The 14,032-nt window shown below is 38.3% G+C and overlaps 2 long non-coding RNA genes across 2 annotated transcripts; both read right to left on the bottom strand.

Moving 5' to 3' along the window:
- Positions 1–9,153: 9,153 nt before the first annotated feature.
- On the bottom strand, positions 9,154–9,663 carry LOC114791218 (uncharacterized). Its single transcript, XR_003749939.1, has 3 exons — positions 9,602–9,663; positions 9,429–9,487; positions 9,154–9,327 (listed from the first exon to the last, which is right to left on the bottom strand). It is a non-coding gene; the product is annotated as an uncharacterized LOC114791218 (long non-coding RNA).
- A 9-nt stretch (positions 9,664–9,672) lies between these two features.
- Positions 9,673–10,758, bottom strand: LOC114791217 (uncharacterized). Its single transcript, XR_003749938.1, has 3 exons — positions 10,023–10,758; positions 9,795–9,916; positions 9,673–9,707 (listed from the first exon to the last, which is right to left on the bottom strand). It is a non-coding gene; the product is annotated as an uncharacterized LOC114791217 (long non-coding RNA).
- Between the last annotated feature and the right edge of the window lie 3,274 nt (positions 10,759–14,032).

Below are 14,032 nucleotides of genomic sequence, written 5' to 3'. Positions count from 1 at the left end.
GGGCAATACTCACCGGTTTTTAAATCAGAACTTTTAAATTAGAAAAAACAGGCGCTGAGGTCATGACGGAAATATATACACTACGCACAATAAGTTAGGGACATTGTTATTTACATAAATGCTTTTCCTATTTGCTCTGAATTTTAATGAAATAAATAAAAGTTCCCTTTGATATTACTAATAATGTATGAGATGAATGATGATGGGTTCTGTGATGTCTCTGAGGTAAGAAAGTGCAGTGACTGAGCCATGTACAATAACCAAATTGCCACTTAGTTTTGAGCAAACTTTTGGTATTTAAAATAAATAAATAAATAAATAAATAAATAAATAAGTCCATATTGAGAAGGCCAGAACTGATGGTCAAAATGATGATTTATTGAAGCCGTCCGTGTCATCAACCAATGTAAGAGCTAAGCAAGAGCAGATACCAATAATTACGATCACATCCCTTGTCATGCATAGCACCTTACGTTAGTATATTTCTTTCCCTTAGCATAACTAATCAAGTCTTTTCTTACAAACATTGCTCAAATATACTTTAGTCATAGTTACGAACCTTGTTCCCTTATCAACTGATGCTAGATTTTTTTGCTTTTAACTCTTTCGGTTGTCCTTTTCTCTGCGTTGCCACTGAGCCTTTCCTGCTTTACTTTGCGCCTTCTGTCTTACATCAAGCTCAGTACCGTTACCGTACTTCCGCTCACAAAGGGGTTATCCAAATATGAGCGGGTAACATTACATTAATGTAAATCTTACTTTTTTGGTCTTTACACTCCCATCAAATTATTTTCTGTTGAACATATGAAACACAAATAATAAAAAAAACTTTGTCACAACAAGAATAACATAGTAAACATGCTAACACTGTAACTTGAGATATGTCCATATACTCAAGCATCAGGAATTTACATTCCACTATCTTCCAGCAGCCGAACTAACTTCTGTCCATCTGTATCTTCTACAGTGTCCAAGATTCGGCCAAGCTTCCACTGGGATCAGGGTTGCATTTCATCTTTGTCCATTACTATGTCGCCTATTTGCATGTTCCCTTTAGGGGTGTTCCATTTTTGTCTGATCATAATGTTTTGAAGGTACCATCGTTCCCATACTCCACCTGCGTGACTAGCATGAGGTGTGTTTAGGATGAAGTCACATTGTTTTTCTGCAAGGAAGGTTGTCAGTCTGTCAGTGTACATTTCACTTCGTACTGTGTTCAGCTCATTTTTGGAACCTATGAAGTTGGTACCCTGATCACATTTTATTTGTCTGACTGAGCCTCTTATGGCAATGAACGAGTCCATTTATAAAAGTGTCTGTTGACAGATCCTCTAACTTTTCAACATGGACTGCATGTGAATAGAAGCATGTGAAAAGGAGGTCGGACCTTTTGTGTTCTTTCCATGCTTGTTTGGTCAGGAACGGCCCAAAAACGTCCATACCACAGTATGTGAAGGGTGGAGTGTGTTCAATTCTCTCTGCGGGTAGATCTCTCATTTTTTGTCCTTCCACAGGTCTCCTTTGTCTACGACAAAAAACACACTGGCGAATATAGGATGCAACCTTTTGGCTTAACCTTGGAATCCAATACCCACTGGATCATATCTCATTCATCGTGAAGCCTTTTCCTTGATGACTGACCCTTTCGTGGCATTGGGCAATTATCAGTTTTGTGATGTGATGTTCTCTGGGAATGATGGTTGGATGTTCGAATGAATTTGGGAGGGATGAATGCCGTAGTCTTCCTCCCACCTTAAGCACAATATCTTTGTCCAAGAAAACATCCAAGTTGTGTATTTTGTTGTTCTTTGATAGTTGTTTGCCTTTGTTTAGTGTATCTATTTCATTTTGATATACTTGTCTTTGTAAATCTTTGATAATGACAGTTTCTGCATTTTGTCTTTCTGTCACAGTGGTGATCGTGTTTGATTTGTCTTTAAGCAGGTATCGTCTGAGACGTGCTACTGCACTGACTGCTCGGGACCAGGATGAGAACTTTCTGAGGCGGTCACTAAGGCTTGCATGTTCAGCAGTTTGTGTACTTAGTGTCTGCACCTTTTTCACTTCTGGGTCTCCTACTAGGAGTTCAATAGTTTCCTTTGGTGGGTGTTGTATTTCTCTTTCCCATAGGAATTTAGGGCCAGTAAGCCAATTGGATGAGAGTAGCTCATTTACAGACATGCCCCTGGAAGCCATGTCTGCTGGGTTTTTGGCAGTAGGCACATAAAACCATTGTTGTGGTGGGGTATTGTTGCGGATTTTCTGTACTCTATTAGCAACAAATGTATGAAAACGCCTCGCCTCATTATTTAGGTATCCTAGAGTGACTTTAGAGTCAGTCCAAAAGAACTCTTCGACATTGTCGTAAAGTAGTTCCTCTCTCAGCATGTTGCTCACGGTGACCGACACTGTGGCTGCGGTAAGTTCCAGTCTTGGGATTGTGGTGATTTTTGTGGGTGAGACACGTGCTTTGCCCATAATGAAGGTACAATGAACTTCCTTGTTTTTGTTTAAGAGTCTGAGATAAGAACATTGTCCATATCCTGTAGTGCTTGCGTCCGAAAAGTGATGTAATTCTCGTTTCACCACATCTCCACCACATTTGTAATTTACTCAGATTGTGAAGATCTCCGTTCCAGCGCTCCCACCGTGGCCTGAGATGCTCTGGTATCGGGTCATCCCACTTCGTTCCTTGGCAGCACATTTCTTGGAGGATTCCTTTGTCGTTGAGCACGTAAGGAGCTATGATTCCAAGGGGATCGTATATTGCTGCAACTGTGGATAGGATGCCACGCCGGGTTGGTGGTTGGTCCGTTAGTGTGATGTTGAATGTGAAGCAATCTTCCTCCATGTTCCAGTAAATGCCAAGTGCTCTTTCAGTCTGTGCTTTATTATATGTCAAGTCCTCTAGTAGAGACCTAACCTCTGAGGTCGGAATACTATACAGAACGTTGATGTTGTTGGACACAAACTTGTGTAACCTTAATCCACCCTTTGTGCACAATTCACATGCTTCCTTTGCCAGTTGTACAGCATCCTTGACTGTCTCTGCACTGGTGACGGCGCCATCTACATAGAAGTCTCTGGCTATGAACCGTGAGCCCGCAGGATATGCAAGGCTGTTCTCTTTGGCTAAATGTTTCAGTCCATAGTTCGCACAAACGGGTGACGAAACAGCGCCAAAGAGATGAACTGTCATCCTGTACGCTTGCGGTTGGCTGTTTATGTCACCATCTTTCCACCATAAGAAGCGCAAGTAGTTGCGATCGCTTTCTTTGACCTGAAATTGGTGGAACATTTTCTCGAAGTCACACATCAGCGCTATTTGGTGCTGTCTGAAGCACACAAGAACACCCATGTTGATAATGTCGGGGCCAATCAGTAAATGTTCATTAAGACAGGTACCCTGTCAGGTTTCTTTGGATGATAGATGGCGTGGTGTGGTATGTACCATGTCTTGCCAGGGAGTCCGATATCATCAGTCTCTTCTGCACCACCTCTTTCGATGATGTTATTCATGTATTGCATGTAATCCTCCTTGTATTTTTCGTCTTTCATGAGTTTGTGTTTGAGCTGGTTTAGTCTGTTTTCAGCAAGTTGTCTGTTATCTGGCATTTGTGGCTTTTCTCTAAATGGCAATGACATCTCCAAATGTCCCTTTTCCGTCTGTGTTATGCCTTGCTCAAGCTTCTGGAGGAATATTAAATCCTCTTGTGATACAGTCTTTTCGTTCCTGTCCGTCTCTTTGAAATCTCTTTCCAGAGCAAGTATTGCATCTGTTGGAGTGGAGTGAGGGACTTCTTTAACTGTGACTCTGTGGCAGAGGCTGCTGTCTATATCCGTTTCATTGCACAGTGCTGCGTTGCCTACTATGCTCTATCCTAAATCCGTGCGAATAGCATAGGGCTCACCATCTTTTCCTAAGATTATTTGTTTAGGTGCAAGAGCCCTGGGACAGGTATAACCTATAAGGAGACCCACTTCACAACTGAGGAGTGAAGGGATCTCATCTACAATAGGCAGTAAATGACTCCTGCGTTACATCCTGATCCACAAAGACAGCATCGCTCTGAGTGTCTAATAATGCATAGTCCAATTTTAGGTGGTTTACAGCCATACTGGGACTATGTTGTCCCTGGCTGGTGGAACAACCTTCCCTCCTCCACAAGACTAGCCGAGACTATCACCACTTTTAAGAAGCAGGTGAAAACCCTCTTGTTCAAAAAGTAATACTGTCAAATTTAACACTTACACACACACATGCGTACACATTGCACAAAACAATACAAAAATGTTATAACCCTAGCACTTATCAATCTCTGAGCATGTTCTTCGCTGACAAGTTGAGCCTTATCAGGGCTCTTAGTTTGTAAACTCAATATTCTATAGAAATCGAACGAGAATTGCTGGTGTCTTCCTCTTGTAAGTCGCTTTGGATAAATGCATCTGCTAAATAAAGTAAAGTAAAGTAAAGACTATCATTGAGGTGCTGACGGTCTGTTCTGATCTGGCAACATTAAGTGACATGGCTGTTGCAGTTTCAGGTGAGTTACCTTGATTTGCATTCTCCGTACTCACACGTGTTTGTCTTTGCAAACCGTTACTGTAGTTTTCATCATGAAGACACACAGGATGTCTCTTTGTGCAGGTTTCGCAAGTGAGGCGGCATCTGCAGTCCTTACCACTGTGTCCTTGTTTCAGACAGCCATAACAAAGCTTTTTGTCTCTCACATATTTATTTCTATTTTCTAGAGACATCTTTAAGAAGTCTGGGCACTTGTGAATCTGATGTGCGTCCTGGCACAACATGCATGGAGAACTGTTAGGTGTCTTTGTTATTGTCTGTTCGTCACTTTGTACAGTTGCATTTGTGTTAAATACACCTGCTTTTTTCCCACTGATTACCCTTGTACTCAATATTTCAATATTTATCAGTATATATCAATATTTGTTTCAGTGCGGCGAAGTGCATGAATGGAGGTGACTGGGTTGCAAGCAACTTCCGCTTCTAATGAGAGGAAGGAAGCAAAATCACAGAAACTTGGAAACTCACCACCCTCCATTAAAGTTTTTGTTACCCGTCTATTCCATCTTGCATTTATCCAGTCCGGTAGTTTGTGCAAAAATCTTTGATTTTCTTCGCAGTCGTTGAGTATTTGTAATCCCTTTACGTGCGGCATAGCAAGCTTGCATGCATTTATGAAATCTGCAAGGTTCCTTAATCCATCAGCGTCTCTGGACTGCACCTTTGGCCAATTCGCTAGCTTCTCTCTAAATGCCTTTTATATCATGAATGGTTGACCGTATCTTTGGTTTAGTTTATCTCAAGCATCTTTGTATGCCTCTGCATCGTTTCTGAAGAAACTTCTTTCAAGACATTTGCGAGCCGACCCAGTTAAAAATCTTTTTAAATACTACAGTTTATCTTTACCGCTGAGAGACCCTTTCGTTCAATCAGGGACATGAATGTGGATTTCTACTCTATGAAGTTTATTGGATCACCACTAAACACTGTTGGTTCTGGTGTGGGAAGCTTGTTCATTTTTAAGCTGTCTTGCACTGCTTGTGCTAGCTCAGAGACATCCGAGTGAGCTGTTTGCACAGGAATGAAGGGGAGTTCTGGTGTGGGCTGTTTGGGGGTGAAGTTTGGGCTAACTGGTTCACCTTTTATTGACTGTTCATCCCCCACTAGTGATAACTCTCTATCATATGCTTCCCACCTGGCTCGAGCTGCTTTTACTTCCTTCTGCGCTCTTAAGCGTTCCAGCTCTGAATTTTGCGCCGCCATTTGTACCTTGTGCTCCTTCTCTAGAGCCTTTATCCTTTCTCTTTGTCTTTGTTCCTCTAATACAACCTCATATTCTGCCTCTTTTGCTGATAGTTCTGCTGCTGCTTCGGCTCGCTTTGCGGTCAGCTGTGAAGCTGAGGATCGTTGTCTGTGGTTTGATGCCGCGGTCGAGCCATATATGGACATGGCATAGTCATGCTGTAAAAGTCGACATAAACGAATTCTTTCACACTCTGCATCAAAATCTCTATCAACTCTACTTATTCTCTCCAGAATTATTCTAAAAACTTCATGAGTTACTTGTTCACATGCATCAATCTTTCTCCTTATGTCAGATGGTGGTGCCGTTTGGATTATTATTTCTGAAAAGAACATCAATATATTGTCTCTCCTTTGTTCTATTATGTCTGCAAGTTCTGACATCTCTTTGTCTGTGATATCTGTCTTTAGCTTTTCTCTTGTTTCTCGTACTTGCATTTTCCATTGTTCATTGTTGTTAGTCTCCTTTCTTTTTGGCTTAATTCTTCCTTTCGGTATGTTATCATCCTTTCAGTTTGTACTTTAACTCTTTCAGAACATCTTGGTAAGTCGGACATGGTTTAAGCTTTATCTTGAAGCTCACTTCACATTTGTTCTTTGCATGTGATTGGATCTTTAATGTCTTGTTGTGAACTTGCAATGTGTTCATTTGTGACCGTTTGACTTAGTGATGCAGCTTGTACGTCTTCCATTTGAGCCCCTTTTGATCCATTTTGTCTTCTGACCAACTGCTGGACGTCGCGGGTATTACCTTAAACCACGTAGTGCAGCGGGAGGCGGCGGTCAAGCTCTTACTGTAGCATTCAGTCCATATTGAGAAGGCCAGAACTGATGGTCAAATGATGATTTATTGAAGCCGTCCGTGTCATCAACCAACGTAAGAGCTAAGCAAGAGCAGATACCAATAATTACGATCACATCCCTCGTCATGCATAGCACCTTACGTTAGTATATTTCTTTCCCTTAGCATAACTAATAAAGTCTTTTCTCACAAACATTACTGGTTGCTCAAATATACTTTAGTCATAGTTACAAACCTTGTTCCCTTATCAACTGATGCTAGATTTGTTGCTTTTAACTCTTTTGGTTGTCCTTTTCTCTGCGTTGCCACTGAGCCTTTCCTGCTTTACTTCACGCCTTCTGTCTTACATCAAGCTCAGTACCGTTACCGTACTTCCGCTCACAAAGGGGTTATCAAAATATGAGTGCATTAATGTATGAGTGCATTGCATTAATGTAAATCTTACTTTTTTGGTCTTTACAATGAATGTGTTACACTACACAGTTCATTCTGTCAAACAGTACAAAATGTCTGCTGGTAAAATTTTGTACCATCTGAGATATGCATCTCAATTATTATTCAGAGTACAATAATAGACAAGTTTATAACTCAGTTTCATTTTAAAATTATAGATTTATTGGGGCATGCATATATAAATTCATACCTGCTAAATTTGCATCTGCAGTATTTTAGGCAATGTGGCTGATAAAGTGCTGAAATCATCCCTCATAGGACAGAGTGGACTGCCAGACAAACAGAAAACAAAGAATGCACAAAGGTGCACAACTAGTGGCCTGCACGCAACATTGATTCCATTGGTGAAAAATAGACAATGACAGCTTGATGACGATGTCTCATGCTCCTCACTAGCCTCATGATGTGTTTCTGAGGCAATGCGTTCCACTCTTCCACAAGAGCTAAACGCAGTTCTGCCGGGTCACGTGGGGGTGGGGTACGATCATTCAGTCTCTGCTTCAACTGGTCCCAAACGTGCTCTATGGGGTTCAGGTCAGGTGACATTGATTGCCATACCATATGAGGCACTCCAACTGCCTGAATTCTGCCACGATGTGGTGGAGCATTATCATCCATTAATAGAAAGTTGGGCAGAATTGGGGGATGTTGATGGGTTCTATGATTCTCTGAGGTAAGAACGTCTAGGGACTGAGCCATGTACAATAACCAAATCGGTTTTGCGCTGACTGGTGATGCTCCTCGTCGCTTGACCTCAGTGTATCGCTCACCTCGCATTCTCCAGCAACGCTGACACGACACTAATCGGTGAACAGGACGGTGGACCACTGCTGCATTGTTCAGACCACATGGCCTTGTGTCCACTGCAAATGTTCACTGCAGCGTCTTGGTGTCAGTGGACTCTCCTGCAATGGTCGTCTGGCATTCAAGCCAAAGCGGTGCAGTGGGTTGCGAATGGTTTGTCTGGAAAGCCTAGTAACCCCGCATCTCATAAACGGGCCTGCAGCTGTGTGGCAGTTGCATAATGATGTCTGAGTATGTAGGTCCTTAGGTAATGGTCATCATTCCAGTCTGTCACTTGTGGGGCTCCACTGCTGGGTCTGTCATGATCTCTGCCAGTAGTCCTGTGTCTTGATGCAAGTCTGCTGATGACACTTTGAGACACATAAAGTTCACGAGCAACATCTGACTGCCTGGTGATGCCTCTCATCCATTAAGTGACATTGTGGTTTTATGGCTGTTTGAATGATTTACTGACAATACCAGCTTCTTATGACCACAGAATGTTGAATTTGATGCCACGTTGAGAAAGGTTGTCTCTTGGTATTGGCCCCAATATAAGGCACACCTGTACACAATGAGACCATTACGTGGAAAACACAAAATGTGTTTGTCTATCAACCCAACATAATTGCCTCCCTATCCCAAAAATGTCCAAAAGTGAAACAAACATCGTATAAATGACATCCACTAAGTCTCTTACAATATCCCTATCTTATTGTGAGTAGTGTATATATCAACACTGGGAACAGATCATTCTCCTGTTTCATCTTGGTCTTATAAAGTTGAATGTTTGCATCGTTCCATGCGTAATTTTAGTCTCTTGAGCATGAAAAATTAATTATATTGTCTTCACATATGCTGTTGTGAATTGTAATTGTGAACATCACTTCAAGATGACTTTTAGTTTGCTTCAGAAAAAAAAACTGCATAAGAAACTCCCCTGAATAAACAATAAATTCCCCTCCTCCTCTTTAACAGAGCCACATTCAAACACAATAACCAGTCAGTGTGTAACAGTGGAAGGACAATTTATTGCAGTTTCAAATAAAACACATACAAATATTTTATGCCAGATAAAGTTATGTGTTTTGAAAAAAATTGTCAGATCTATTACATTTTAATATTTCAATCAAACATGTAATATGGGTCAAATATAATTCGCACATACATATAATAAGTAAAACAATTTATGCTACAGTAATTAATTAGGCAAAAGCAATTTAATTCAAATAATTTAATAAAAAGTCAACATGGAACTATGTACAGTTTTAAAAAGATCAATTGAACATACAGCAAAAAATATAAATAAAAGTATAAAAAAGGGCATTTCAACACAATGAAATAAAAATAAAATAATGAAAACACTTTAGACAATGCACACAACACATTCCTATTCTTTGTCCACTGCTGGAGAGTTGACGCATCCCTGATGGAACCACTTGTTGCAACTATTGCAGGCAATCTGAACATTAAAAAAGAAAAAAAACATGTTCCTTTTTCATTATGTGTTTTAAGCAACAACATATCTGGAAATACCATTCATGTTAAATTTAATATAATTACCCATTGTAGGTCATCTGTTTCCACAAACCCACATTGACAGCAAAGCTTATTCAGGATGTCTAAACACAGACAAATTCACATCAACATCTCGACATATTTCTATTGCTTCAATGTCCTCAGCAAAATATTTCAACATGAAGCTAATTACAATCCAGAACAGTTTCAGCTCTCACCTTGTTTACGGCTCTTCTTCTTGTGCCAGTGGTGGGACGCACCGAGTATGCACTCAGCAAACTGATGCAAAAGAAAACAGGACCGTAGACAGAAGAGGTGAACATCCTGCAACACACAGCCAGAAACAAAATCAGACCTGATCAGAAACATCACAGCAGAAAGAGTTTGGGGCAGGACATGACAGGGCATTACCTGTTCGTTTAAGTCAGCAGGCCAAATGCCACCCCATGTTGTTCTGGTGAGTGGCTCTCAGTCCCAATCTGCCTCTCCTCCTCCTCCTCCTGGTCCGCGGGAATGACCGTCTGCCTGGTTTTCTTAGAAAGGATGGCAGAAAATGATTTAACCGAAAACGAATCACCTCCGGGCCATCCTATACAAATCACAAACATATATACACATGAGGTCTGGAAAAGGACTCACCGGTGGAGAACACCAGAGAGCTCGCTTCATCTGTGTATGTCGCTGAAGCTGACTGCTGCTCCCAAGTCACCTGTAGAAAGAAATGAGAGAACATTACACTCCAATTTATTGGAGTTGGAGGACCAGGGCAATACTCACCGATTTTCACTTCACCCTGCCTGGTAACCATGATGTTGTTGCTGTGGATCACCTCCATTCGGTGGAAATAAGGTAGGGAGTGCACCACGGATGAGAGGAGAAAGGGGGGAGAAGTGGAACGTGCACTGTAAACCCGAACAGTACTACTAACTTTTATCCATTACGTTAAGGATAATGACACAAAGTTAGCAATACATTGGAAAAATAGTTAATAATAAGAGTTGTGAAAACTCGGGATGGTCGAGACACCGGCAAGCTGGCATTAACATTTACATATTTTTGGCCTTGTAGGCTAAAGTGGATGCAGAGTCTGTGAATGTGGTAAGTATCCTTTTTTCGTTTACTTTAGATATTTTTAACAGCTTCACACGTAACCCTGCATTGAATTGGTTCTTCGTGCCCTAGCAGTGTACTTACGTGAAGATGACCCACAGTTTTTTAAGACATGGAATGTAAGTACTCGGTGCACTCACCAAACAGGATCAGTTTTTGTGATTATCAGGGTTTTTTTAATCTTAGCTTCATTAACAAATTACCATAACCACATATATTCAACTTTTTTTCTCTACTGTTGCAAATTCTCCATGTATGTTCTTGTCTAGTTTTTAAATTTGGGCCAATTCAGTGTAAACTGAAAAGGCCTACCTGGTTAAGTATGATACTATATTAAAGTGATAGTTAACCAAAAATGATCTGATGATGTAATTCATTACTAGACATGTTTACAGTTGGACACTCTTTGTGCATTCCAGGTGGAGGATTCAGATGAGTCAGACATCACCTAGTTCCTGCTAAGTAGTTTTGTAAGTGTATGTTGTAGAAAATGTAGCTTTTATATTTGGTATGTTGTCTTCTGCACCAAATCTACCTCAGTTGCACTTCTACAACAAAAACTTTTTGCAATCAGATTGTATTTTTTTATTCTAAGGTTTTTTACAAGTGTATGTTGTTAAACATGTAGGTTTAAACATTTGGTAGGTTGTTACTTTAATATTGTCACTTCCTCTGTTTATCTCAATTTGTTTTATAAGCTAAACATGTAGTTTACAGCAGTTTTACATTTAGTAGGTTGTCTTCTGCACCAGATCTACCCCAGTTGCACTCTTACAACAGAAACTTGATATTTGTAATCAGATTTAGTTTATTTTAAGGTTGTTTACAAGTGTCTATTGTTTAACATGTAGTTTAAACATTTGGTAAGTTGTTAGACCTACCTCAGTTGCACTTTACACAATGAAACATTGTGAAGTTAAAGCATTTAAATGTTTACATTTACATTTTTTACAATCTATCTCTGTTGCATATTTCATGCAACAAATACTTGGTTTTGAAATCAGGTATGTATTATTTTTTGTGTTTTGACTTATTCATTTATTGTTTTTATTTCCTATAAATTATAACTTTAACATTTCTTTTTGAAGGAGCTTTATTTATTTTATTTATTTTGATTTGCCGTCTTGCAAAATAATGGCAATGGATGTAAAGTACTCGGTGCACTCACCAAACAGGATCAGTTTTTGTGCTTATCAGGATTTTTTTAATCTTAGCTTCATTAACAAATTACCATAACCACATATATTCAACTTTTTTTCTCTACTGTTGCAAATTCTCTATGCATGTTCTTGTCTAGTTTTTAAATTTGGGCCAATTCAGTGTAAACTGAAAAGGCCTACCTGGTTAAGTATGATACTATATTAAAGTGATAGTTAACCAAAAAATTCTGATGATGTAATTCATTACTAGACATGTTTACAGTTGGACACTCTTTGTGCATTCCAGGTGGAGGATTCAGATGAGCCAGACATCACCTAGTTTCTGCTAAGTAGTTTTGTAAGTGTATGTTGTAGAAAATGTAGCTTTTATATTTGGTATGTTGTCTTCTGCACCAAATCTACCTCAGTTGCACTTCTACAACAAAAACTTTTTGCAATCAGATTGTGTTTTTTTATTCTAAGGTTTTTTACAAGTGTATGTTGTTAAACATGTAGTTTAAACATTTGGTAGGTTGTTACTTTAATATTGTCACTTCCTCTGTTTATCTCAATTTGTTTTATAAGCTAAACATGTAGTTTACAGCAGTTTTACATTTAGTAGGTTGTCTTCTGCACCAGATCTACCCCAGTTGCACTCTTACAACAGAAACTTGATATTTGTAATCAGATTTAGTTTATTTTAAGGTTGTTTACAAGTGTCTATTGTTTAACATGTAGTTTAAACATTTGGAAAGTTGTTAGACCTACCTCAGTTGCACTTTACACAATGAAACATTGTACAGTTTAAAGCATTTAAATGTTTACATTTACATTTTTTACAATCTATCTCTGTTGCATATTTCATGCAACAAATACTTGGTTTTGAAATCAGGTATGTATTATTTTTTGTGTTTTGACTTATTAATTTATTGTTTTTATTTCCTATAAATTATCATTTTAACATTTCTTTTTGAAGGAGCTTTATTTATTTTATTTTATTTTATTTTATTTATTTTGATTTGCCGTCTTGCAAAATAATGGCAATGGATGTAAAGTACTCGGTGCACTCACCAAACAGGATCAGTTTTAGTGCTTATCAGGGTTTTTTTTAATCTTAGCTTCATTATCAAATTACCATAACAACATATATTCAACTTTTTTCTCTACTGTTGCAAATTCTCTATGCATGTTCTTGTCTAGTTTTTAAATTTGGGCCAATTCAGTGTAAACTGAAAAGGCCTACCTGGTTAAGTATGATACTATATTAAAGTGATAGTTAACCAAAAATGATCTGATGATGTAATTCATTACTAGACATGTTTACAGTTGGACACTCTTTGTGCATTCCAGGTGGAGGATTCAGATGAGTCAGACATCACCTAGTTCCTGCTAAGTAGTTTTGTAAGCGTATGTTGTAGAAAATGTAGCTTTTATATTTGGTATGTTGTCTTCTGCACCAAATCTACCTCAGTTGCACTTCTACAACAAAAACTTTTTGCAATCAGATTGTATTTTTTTATTCTAAGGTTTTTTACAAGTGTATGTTGTTAAACATGTGGTTTAAACATTTGGTAGGTTGTTACTTTAATATTGTCACTTCCTCTGTTTATCTCAATTTGTTTTATAAGCTAAACATGTAGTTTACAGCAGTTTTACATTTAGTAGGTTGTCTTCTGCACCAGATCTACCCCAGTTGCACTCTTACAACAGAAACTTGATATTTGTAATCAGATTTAGTTTATTTTAAGGTTGTTTACAAGTGTCTATTGTTTAACATGTAGTTTAAACATTTGGTAAGTTGTTAGACCTACCTCAGTTGCACTTTACACAATGAAACATTGTACAGTTTAAAGCATTTAAATGTTTACATTTACATTTTTTACAATCTATCTCTGTTGCATATTTCATGCAACAAATACTTGGTTTTGAAATCAGGTATGTATTATTTTTCGTGTTTTGACTTATTCATTTATTGTTTTTATTTCCTATAAATTATAATTTTAACATTTCTTTTTGAAGGAGCTTTATTTATTTTATTTTATTTATTTTGATTTGCCGTCTTGCAAAAAATTGTAATCACTGTTTTAACACTTTCCAACCTTTATTTTTAGTATTTTGAACTCAAATATGTGTCAGGCTATGAGTTATTCAAAATGAGTTTATTTCTTGAATAAAACTATTTATATAAGTGGTAATTAATTAAAAACAATAAGTATTGAAAACATAACTTTAGTGTATCATATGTACAGTTTTAAGTACACTGAACTTAAAATAAATAAAAAAGGAAAGAAAAATATTTAAGTTTAGTGTCATTGTAATTTTAAAGTATGTTTACTTAAAAAAATCTTAGGTAATCAGTTTCCACAAAAGTTTTGAGTACTCTTAACTTATCGGGTTTTA

Source organism: Denticeps clupeoides, chromosome 5 (assembly GCF_900700375.1).
Source record: "Denticeps clupeoides chromosome 5, fDenClu1.1, whole genome shotgun sequence".
Classification (NCBI taxonomy): Eukaryota; Metazoa; Chordata; class Actinopteri; order Clupeiformes; family Denticipitidae; genus Denticeps; species Denticeps clupeoides.
The sequence above is the reverse complement of the archived record's forward strand: the minus strand, read 5'-3'. Positions and strand labels throughout refer to the sequence as shown.